Source organism: Arachis ipaensis, chromosome B08 (genome assembly GCF_000816755.2).
Source record: "Arachis ipaensis cultivar K30076 chromosome B08, Araip1.1, whole genome shotgun sequence".
NCBI classification, from domain to species: Eukaryota; Viridiplantae; Streptophyta; class Magnoliopsida; order Fabales; family Fabaceae; genus Arachis; species Arachis ipaensis.
Genome location: NC_029792.2, coordinates 50,786,487 through 50,796,100, shown reverse-complemented (window position 1 = coordinate 50,796,100; position 9,614 = coordinate 50,786,487).

The following is a 9,614-nucleotide window of genomic DNA, read 5'->3' as shown; positions in this document are numbered from 1 at the left end:
GCTTATTAAGTTGTGATATAGAATATATGGATTAATTAGTTTAGTTTACCCTTTTAGCATACGATAACTTGGTTTAATTGAAAATAAAGAAAGAGTAAACTAGAGACTTTAGTATAACAGAATAACAACAATCCACACACTATATATATATATATATAGCAACAAATGTGAGTTAGTTAACAACATTTCTTCAAGGAAGAACACTAAGTTTTTAAGAGCCATCCTAAGATTCACATTGAGAATAATGGGAACTCTTGATTTCTACTTGCATGACATACATAACTGATATATGGTTTCTGAGCCAAAGAACACACAACCCGTGAGTTTTTTAGCTTAATTGTATGGTTGCATTTAACCATAAATTTCATTCATGTGTGTTTCGCCATTCTTTTCTATACTTGTAATCTTTACTTTGTTTTAATCTATATGTCCAATATAGAATGTAGATACATGCCCACATATGATTGAGGCCATCATTTGAATTTTTCCTCACTTATCCCAAATAAGCTACCTCCTACATCACCTTTGTTAGCCCCCTTGAGCCTTTTAATCCCCTTTTGTTCTATAACCACATTACTAGCCTTAAGCAGAAAAAAAAATTAAAATCCCAAGTTGAATCCTTAGTTAGCTTAAGATAGAAATTATGTATTAACTAAGTGTGGAGAATTTTATGGGAACATGGGTTGATAGGAAAAGGATTAATTTAATAAGAATAATCAGAAATTTGGGAGCATGCTCATGTGAAACCAAATTAAACTAAAATACCATGTGCATTGATATATGTTTGTGTTTCAAAAAAAAAATCCTTTTTAATTAAACAAATAAATAAGGGGACAAAATTACCCCAATAATGAGTTTAGTAGAGAAATCAATGCACATGGAAGTAAAATCAAAAATAAATTTGGTACATGAATATGTAACACAAAAGTGGGAAAATTTTGGGTAGCTAGGCGAATTTTCAAAATTATGAAAAAGTATGTATATGTTAGGTGAGATCTTAGACTAATTAAGGGTTCAATTTATAGCTTACTTAGCCTTATATATATACCCTTACCTTTACCTTGGCCCCATTACAACCCTAAAAAAAGACCTCATGATGCTTGTATGTATACATTATATATTTGTTGATTGCTTAGATGAAGAACAAAGTTTTAGAAAGCATGAATAGAAAAGAATAGAGTGATTAACCCCAAACAATGAGTGAATGGAGAGTAAACACAAATCCAGTGAGGGTTCAATAGCTCATCTCCATATATCCAGATTTAATTATTTAACTGTCTTGCTAGTTTGTGAAATATTTTGACCCAACTCAATTGTGAAAGTGCTTTAACGTGATATAGGCTTGGCTATATGATTCCTTGAAAATATGTATCAAACTAACCACATGAAAGCTCTATATATATAGGTGGATAATAATTAAAATTGCATGATTCATTTAGGTAGCTTGCATTTAGAATAGATTGCATTGCATAAGATTCCACTATTCTACCTTTACTCTTTCTCTTGGATTTAGCATGAGGACATGCTATTGTTTAAGTGTGGGGAGGTTGATAAACCCCTATTTTATGATTCATCTTGTGCTTAATTGAGTGTTTTTATCAATTCTTCACCCACTTATTCATATGAATTGCATGGTTTTACTTTTCCTTCCTTATTATGTGATAAGTGTGAAAACATGTTTCCTATGCTTTAAAAGTATTAATTTTAATTATCCTTTATTACCATTCGATGTCGTGATTTATGTGTTAAGTATTTTCAGTCTTCATAGGGCAGGAATGGCTTAGAGAACAGAAAAGAAACATACAAAAATGGAGGGAAAGCACAAAAATAGAGTTTTGAAGAAAAGGGCAGTGACGCGCACGCGTGGACGACGCGGACGCGTGCCTTGAGCAGAACGCAAATGACGCGTACGCGTGACTGACGCGTACACGTGACAAGGAAAAACTCCAGACCACGCGAACACGTGACCCACGCGCTCGCGTTACAGACGCCACATACAGGAATCTGCAGAAAATGCCCACAGCGATTTCTGGACCCTTTTTCGGCCAATTCCAAATCCAGAAACACAGAATATAAGTCAGAGAATGGTGGAATCAAACAACAACTCGTAGAACGACACATACAACATTCATATGCAAATTTTAGGATTTAGATGTAGTTTTTAGAGAGAGAGGTTCTCTCCTCTCTCTTAGGATTAGGATTTAGGATTTCTATTATGTTTAGGCTACTTCTCTTCAATTACAGGTTCAATGTTCCTTTAATTTACTTTCTAGTTTTATGTACTCTGTTACTTTAATTGTTATTTATCTTTTCAATTTCTTTTATGATTTATTCTATGTTAAGATTGAACGTTCTATTTAATATTATTTGAGATATTTCAGATTAATGATCGTTCTATTCTATTTATGATACTTTCAATTTAATTATTGATTTATTTTCTCCCTTTGGCTTTGGTTAAGTAATTGGTAACACTTGAGTTATCAAACTCAGTAGTTGATTGGAAATTAGGATTGCTAATTGATTTGAATCCCTCTAAAGCTAGTCTTTCCATAGGAGTTGACTAGGATCGAGGAATCAAGTTAATTAGTCCACTTGACTCTCCTTATTAGTAAGGATTAACTAAGTGGGAGCAATAACAATTCTCATCACACCTGATAAGGATAACTAGGATAGAAATTCCAATTCTTATACCTTGCCAAGAGATTTTCATAATTATTAATTTATTTTTCTTGCTATTTAAATTACTTGTTCCCTATTTCAAAAACCCAAAAATACACTTTTACTCATAACCAATAATAAATACACCTCCCTACAATTCCTTGAGAAGACGATCCGAGGTTTAAATACTTCGGTTTATTATTTTTATTGGATTTGCTTAAGTGACAACCAAACCTTTGTACGGAAGGAATTCTTGTCGGTCTAGAAGCTATACTTACAACGGGAATTTATTTGTGAAAATTCTAGATCGCGTGAGAGTTCCGTTCATCAACTCTGCTCTGGTCCGATATGGAATTAACCATAATGTGGCAACTCCATATCATCCACAGACAAATGGGCAGGCTGAAGTCTCAAATAGAGAACTAAAACGAATCCTGGAACAGACAGTAAGTACACGTAGAAAGGATTGGGCAAGAAGTCTGGATGATGCTCTCTCGGCATACAGAATAGCATTCAAGACTCCTATAGGGACCTCTCCATACCAGCTTGTGTATGAAAAAGCCTGTCATCTGCCAGTGGAACAGGAACATAAGGCCTACTGGGTGACCAGGTTCCTAAACCTTGATGCTAAGATAGCTGGAGAGAAGAGATTACTCCAGCTGAATGAGCTGGAGGAGTTCAGACTCAATGCTTTCGAAAATGCTAAAATTTACAAAGAGAAAGCAAAAAGATGGCATGACAAAAAGTTGTCATCTAGAGTCTTTGAGATAGGACAGAAAGTTCTACTGTTTAATTCTAGGCTCAGACTGTTCCCTGGGAAATTGAAATCCCGATGGAGGGGACCATATGTGATTACAAGTGTGTCACCATATGGTTATGTAGAGCTTCAAGATGTTGATTCTGACAAAAAATTCATTGTTAATGGACAGAGAATCAAACATTATCTTGAAGGCAATATTGAGCAAGAATGCTCAAAACTGAGACTAAATTAAAAAGCTCAGTAAAGTCCAGCTAAAGACAGTAAAGAAGCACTTGCTGGGAGGTAACCCAGCCATTATCAAATCAAATTAGATGTTTATATCAATTATATAAGTATTTAATTTTGTTCCTAATGTTAGATAATGCATTCTAGTGGATAAATTAGGAAAATAGAGGTTCAAGACATAAAACAGAAAAATCACAGAGAAAAGGAGCTCACTGGCGTCAAAACGCTAGTAAAGAGGCAATTTGGGCGTTAAACGCCAGAATGGCTACCATTCTGGGTGTTTAACGCCAGTAAGGGCATCATTCTGGGCGTTAAACGCCAGAATTGGCAGCATTCTGGGCATTTAGAAAAACGCCCAGTAAAAAAGGATTTCTAGCGTTTAACGCCAGCCAGGGTACCTGGCTTGGCGTTTAACGCCAGAACAGCTAGGGGAGAGGTAATTTCGTTTTCAATCCAATTTTTTTCAAATTTTCATGTTTTAATTCAAAATTTTCTGCATCCAAACATTAAAAATATTCAATTTTTAATTTCCATTAACAAAAATTCATAATCTTATAAATTCTTTTTAATTCTCCTTCAATTCTTTTCAAATCTTTTTCAAAAAAACTCATTCATCTTTCCAATTTCTTTTCAATTTTTTTTAATTCATTTATATTTTCTTTTATTTCTTGGATGCATAAACAAAAATTCAGATTTAACTTTCTCATATCTTTTTCATATCTCTTAAATTTTGAAAACAATCTTCTCTTTTGCATATCATGTTTATCTTTCGTCAATTATATCTTCCAAATCATATCTGTTTCTAAAATTTCAAAACCCATTCCTTCCCTCCCCTCTATTTATACATTCGGCCATCCCCTTTTCTTAATCATTCGAATCTTTCTCTCCATCTATTCATCTTCTTTCTTTACTTTTGCTTGAGGACAAGCAAACCTCTATGTTTGGTGTGATTTTCCGTGATCACTAACCAAGATCATGGCCCCTAAAGGAAAACAAACCACTCCAAGAGGCAAGAAAGAAAATAATCCAAAACCACAATGGATGCATGAGAGGTTCTGCACCAAAGAACATGCAAATCATTACTTCAAAATTGTGTGCAGAAGATCAGTGATCCCAAAAGTCAAGTTCGATCTGAAAGAAGACGAATATCCGGAGATCCAAGAGCAGATTCGAAACAGAGGCTGGAAAATCCTAGCTAATCCTAAGATGAATGTGGGAAGAAACATGGTCTAGGAATTCTATTTAAATCTGTGGCTGACAGATAAGCAAAGGATGGAGGGAACCGCCTTCCACACTTTTCGAACCATGGTCAGAGGGAAGATTATCTACTTCCATCTTGACAAAGCGAGAGAAGTCCTCAAACTTCCTCAACTGTAGGATGATCCAGAATCCTTTAATAGGAGAATGGCTAAAGATAAAAAGCTAGATCAAGTTCTAGAGGACATATGCCTCCCTGGAACCAAGTGGATAACCAATGCAAAAGGTGTTCCAAACCAACTGAAGAGAGGAGACCTCAAGCCAGTTGCTAGGGGCTAGCTAGATTTCATTGGGTGATCTATACTTCCCACCAGTAACCGCTCTGAAGTCACTGTCAAAAGAGCAGTGATGATTCACTGTATTATGCTAGGAAAAGAAGTGGAGGTTCATCAGCTAATTCCTTGTGAAATTTACTTATTTTGAAACAAGGAATCCACTGAAGCCAAATTGGCTTACCCAAGCTTGATCAGTCTGCTATGTAAAGATGCAGGGGTAAAGATGGGTGTGGATGAATTTATCCCAGTTGAACGCCCAATCACCAAAAAAGTGATGAATGGAACTCAAATTCAAGATAACCTCATCAAGAGGGGGCGCATGAACTCCTTCCAGAAATTCCTCAATTTGACTATTGGGCCCGCTTAGAGGCCTCTGTCACCAAGCTGCAAGAAGCTATGAGTCAACTCAAAGAAGAGCAACATAATCAAAACAGCATGCTCTGCAAAATGCTCATAGAACAAGAGAAACAAGGGCGTGAAATACAGGAGCTAAAGCGTCAGAAGCTGTCCCTTGAAGAGTTGGACGTCCCACAGATTGAAGGAGCACCTACCCCTCAAAATCAAGGTTGTTGAGTCCTAACTCTGTGATAACTTTTATTATTAGACACCTATTTTAAGAGCTACATAAGCATTAGTATTAGAGTCATTTATTTTTATTTTTATGTCTTTAATTTCCTTTCTTTTATTATTATCTGTCTGCTTTGATGTTTTATTTTATGTCTTATTTTTATTCCATGATTAATAAAATTTAGAAGTATGTGTCTTAAAGCTATGAATGATTCTATATATCCCTCACCTTTCTTAAATGAAAAAATATTTTTATTTGCAAAAGAACAAGAAGTACATGAATTTCGAATTCTACCTTGAAATTAGTGTAATTATTTTGATATGGTGGCAATACTTTTTGTTTTCTGAATGAATGCTTGAACAATGCATATTTTCAATATTGTTGTTTATGAATGTTAAAATTATTGGCTCTTGAAAGAATAATGAAAATGAAGAAATATTATTGATAATCTGAAAAATCATAAAATTGATTCTTGAAGTAAGAAAAAGCAGTGAAGAACAAAAGCTTGCAAAAAAATAAAAAATAAAAAAAATAAAAAAATAAAAAAATAGATAAATAAAAAAAAAGCAAGCAGAAAAAGCCAGTAACCCCTTAAACTAAAAGGCAAAGGTAAAGAGGATCCAAGGCTTTGAGCATTAATGGATAGGAGGGCCCAAAGGAATAAAATCCTTGACAAAGCGGCTAAATCAAGTTGTCCCTAACCATGTGCTTGTGCCATGAAGGTCCAAGTGAAAAGCTTGAGACTAAGTGGTTAAAGTCGTGGTCCAAAGCAAAAGAGTGTGCTTAAGAGCTCTGGGCACCTCTAACTGGGGACTCTAGCAAAGCTGAGTCACAATCTGAAGAGGTTTACCCAGTTATGTGTCTGTGGCATTTATGTATCCGGTGGTAATACTGGAAAACAAAGTGGTTAGGGTCACGACCAAGACTCATAAAGTAGCTGTGTTCAAGAATCAACATACTGAACTAGGAGAATCAATAACGCTATCTGAATTCTGAGTTCCTATGGATGCCAATCATTCTGAACTTCAAAGAATAAAGTGAGATGCCAAAACTGTTCAGAAGCAAAGAGGCTATTAGTCCCGCTCATCTAATTGGAACTAAGCTTCATTGGTATTTTGAAATTCATTATATATTCTCTTCTTTTTATCCTATTTTATTTTTAGTTGCTTGGGGATAAGCAACAATTTAAGTTTGGTGTTGTGATGAGCAGATAATTTATACCCTTTTTGGCATTATTTTTAGGTAGTTTTTAGTATGTTTTAGTTACTTTTTATTATATTTTTATTAGTTTTTACGCAAAAATCACATTTCTGGACTTTACTATGAGTTTGTATTTTTTTTCTATGATTTCAGGTATTTTCTGGTTGAAATTGAGGGACCTGAGCAAAAATCTGATTAAGACGCTGAAAAAGGACTACAGATGCTGTTGGATTCTGACCCTCCAGCACTCGAAGTGAATTTTCTAGAGCTAGAGAAGCCCAATTGGTGCGCTCTTAATTGAGTTGGAAAGTAGACATCTTGGGCTTTCGAGAAATATATAATAGTCCATACTTTACCCAAGATATGTTGGCCCAAACTGGCGGTAAAAGACAGCCTAAAACTTTCAGGCATAAAACGTCAGAACTGGCATAATTCTTGGCGTTAAATGCCCATTTTGGCACCCAGGATGGCGTTTAACTCCAATTTGAGGCATATGCACGTGGAAGCTTGAAAGCTCAGCCTAAACACTTACCAAGTAGGCCCCAGAAGTAGATTTCTGCACTATCTGCACCTAGTTACTCATTTTCTGTAACCCTAAGTTACTAGTTTAGTATAAAAACTACTTTTAGAGATTCATTTGAGTAACTCATGAAATTTTTTACATTCCATATTGTATCTTTGATGGCATGAGTCTCTAAACCCCATAGGTGGGGGTGAGGAGCTAGGTTGTGTTTCAATGGATTAATGTAATTACTACTGTTTTCTATTCAATCACGCTTGATTCTATTCTAAGATACTCACTCGTACTTCAATATAGAGAATATGATAATCCGTGACACTCATCATTATCCTCAACCTATGAATGCGTGCCTGACAACCACTCCCGTTCTATCTGATCTCAACGTAGTCATTGGGCGACAGCTTGAGTGCGTATCTCTTGGGTTTCTAATCTACAGACCGGGTCCAGAGGTTAGAACCTTCGTGGTATAGGCTAGAACCAATTGACAGCATTCCTGGGGTCCGGAAAGTCTAAACCTTGTCTGTGGTATTCCGAGTAGGATCTGAGAAGGGATGACTGTGATGAGCTACAAACCTGCAAATGTTGGGCTCAATGACAGTGTGCAAAAGGACAGGGGTCCTATTCCGACGCTAGTGAGAACCGACAGATGATTAGCCGTGCGGTAGCTATACATGGTATTTTTCATCCGAGACAAAAAATCCGACAGTTGATTAGCCGTGCAGAGATCGTACCTGGTATTTTTCGTCCGAGAGGATCATACAGCTTGCCATTGAAGGAAGCCATACGTGTTTGGAGAAGAAGACAGTAGAAAAGTAGAGATTCAGACGACAAAGCATCTCCGGAGCCTCAACCTTTTTCTCATTACTGAATTACAAGTACCATTTATTTCATGTTATTTACTTTTCATAATCAAATCACTTTTATCATTAATCTCCTGACTAAGATTTACAAAATAACCATAGCTTGCTTCAAACCGACAATCTCCGTGGGATCGACCCTTACTCACGTAAGGTATTACTTGGACGACCCAGTGCACTTGCTGGTTAGTTGTGCGGAGTTGTGAAAAGTGTTATCACAATTTCGTGCACCACCGGTACTGCCGGTCAAATTTTCAGTGTGCATTTTTATTCAGAAAACAGTTTTCCAACTCAGAAAAATTCACTGAGTTCAAATATCATATTTAAATTATCAAATTCCGATTGCTAAATTTTCTAACCATATTCGCTCCTATTTAATTAATTACGGTTTAACCGGATTTTACACATCTTATATATAAAAGGAAAAGTATAAGTAGACAATAAAAATATTAAGCAATGTGAACAATAGATATATCGGATGTTCATTTCACTAGGTGTACGGATGGTTATTTTAATATTAAGATTTAGGTGAGTAATTTAAAAGTGTAATGTGTTTTTATTTGATTGGTGGTTGTTCATGTTGTTCAAGATAGTCATTGTTTACCTAGCACTCCCCTATATAAAATTATGAATGTTATGAGTATATGAAACTATGGATGTTATTAATATGAAATTATGGATGTTATGTGTATGAACTTATGGATGTTATGAGTAAATTTATCAATTGAATAAATTAATTTAAGTATTTGATATTTTCTAAATCCAATTATGAGAAAATTTGAAAATATTTGTGTTCAAAATACAATAAATTATTATTTCACTTTAAAAAATATGAAACAAATATTACGTAAGTGAGACAATAAATTAATGATTATAAAAAAAATTAATTAAAATTAATGATAATTAAAATTTAAATTATTTCACCCTCTACAATATTAGGTAGGTGCAGTGAAATAATAAGAAAAAAATAAATTAATGATTATAAAAAAAAATGAATCACATTAATGACATTCAAAGTATATTATTATGATTAATCTTTAATGTAATAATATATATAAAAATCAAATTATAAAAGGTTTTATTAATATATGATATGTTACATCCTAATAGTTAGAGATATAATGTAATAAGTTGAGTGATAAGAGAGTAAGATAAAAAATTAAAATATAAAAAAGTTATATAAATGAAGTCAAATAAAAAAATTTTGACTAGTTATAATTAAATTATTTTATTTTTTAAATTTTTTTCTTTTTTTTTTTTATATTAGTAATGAATATTTTTTAAAAAGAGTATA